At 40.8% G+C, this 1,338-nt stretch overlaps 1 long non-coding RNA gene across 1 annotated transcript in view; it reads left to right on the top strand.

Annotated features, from left to right (window-relative positions):
- Positions 1–311: 311 nt before the first annotated feature.
- Positions 312–1,338, top strand: part of LOC135107212 (uncharacterized) — a 20,586-nt gene continuing 19,559 nt past the window's right edge. The window contains exon 1 of the long non-coding RNA XR_010271657.1: positions 312–483. This is a non-coding gene — a long non-coding RNA (uncharacterized LOC135107212). The remainder of the gene's footprint in view (positions 484–1,338) is intronic.

Here is a 1,338-nt window from a genome sequence, read left to right as displayed (position 1 = left end):
TGCTTAATATAATAATTCAGAAAGTCTTGTGTAGAACTGTAGAAGGGTCGGATGAATGGGAAGGACAGAGTGGATACTTGTTCCTTCATATGAGTATATTTTTTGGAACCTCTGTTTTTTTTTAAACTTTCTGCGCTGAATGAACTTGTAAGGGTGTGTGTGTGTGCGTGCTCTTCATTGATAGTGCTGAATCTTTATAAACCATCACTACAAGCATGAAAACATTTATGAATACTTCAATAAATTACACTAGAGACGTTTAGGAATAGATAAGTATCGAGCGGGTTCGAAGCAGGGTACTGAAGCAATGCGACTCGTCTCGTAAGGCGGCACTCGGGATAGTGACGCCGCGGTTGTTGTGTGGTGCACGTGTGCGTGTAAATCTGTGCCTCTTCGAACACTTTTTTTTTTTTTTTTTTTGTGGTGAAGGCGAAACAGGGTTTCCGGAAGTCTCTCCAAAATCTGTTTACAAAGTTCCAGCAGGTATGTTGCGTAGGTAACAAGTACATGTGGGTTTTTTTTTTATATACAGTGTGGAGTCTGGGGAGTACTCAACGGTAGCCAGCCTGGGTGACGCTGCTGGGACGGGAAACTATTGAGTTGCCAGGCCGTCATATGTAACACCGATCTTATCCCACCTGTTTTACATTTATAAGACTGTATAGCTTTTTAACTTTTTAGTACTAATATCAAGTCGAATGAAGGGTATTCAAAATATAAATTGTTAAGGTGTAAGGACATGAAGAGCGTGTGAATAGTGTGACTGGTGATGAAGGCGGCGGTGCGTGGCGTAGTTGCGTGGCCTTCCTGCCTCTACCCACGTGCATCCCAGCGTAGCACTCGCAATGCACCGCTGTCAAAACATAACTCTCTATATTACATTGTAAGTATTTCTTTAATATTTTACTTGAAATTTGGAGATGCGTATCACAACTTAGAACGTCTATCATAAGTCGCACTGTATGTTATGACGAGCGAAATTGTCTATCATAATCGTGTGCTATATGTAACGCTTACCTAATTTCAAATACTTAAAAGACGAAGCAAAAGCTGCCATTTACTACTAATTTATAGCGTTTTTATGTACTGGAAGAAGAGAGACAGTGGGTAACATAGTAATTCAGTCTTTGAAGTACGGTAAATGTCCTGTAGGAGCGCCTCAATGTAAACACACACAGTTTTCAAGTAGTTTGGTGGTAAGGATAGCTCTCTCGACGATCCCCAAGGCCATTACTGCTGGACAAGTACATTTTCTCGTCAGCTTTTCCAAGCAGCAAGATATCTAAGTGTTACATGATCACCTTAATTTAGGGGGTAAGTGGATTTTTCCTTTCTGTG

Source organism: Scylla paramamosain, chromosome 15, assembly GCF_035594125.1.
Source record: "Scylla paramamosain isolate STU-SP2022 chromosome 15, ASM3559412v1, whole genome shotgun sequence".
Classification (NCBI taxonomy): Eukaryota; Metazoa; Arthropoda; class Malacostraca; order Decapoda; family Portunidae; genus Scylla; species Scylla paramamosain.
The sequence above is the reverse complement of the archived record's forward strand: the minus strand, read 5'-3'. Positions and strand labels throughout refer to the sequence as shown.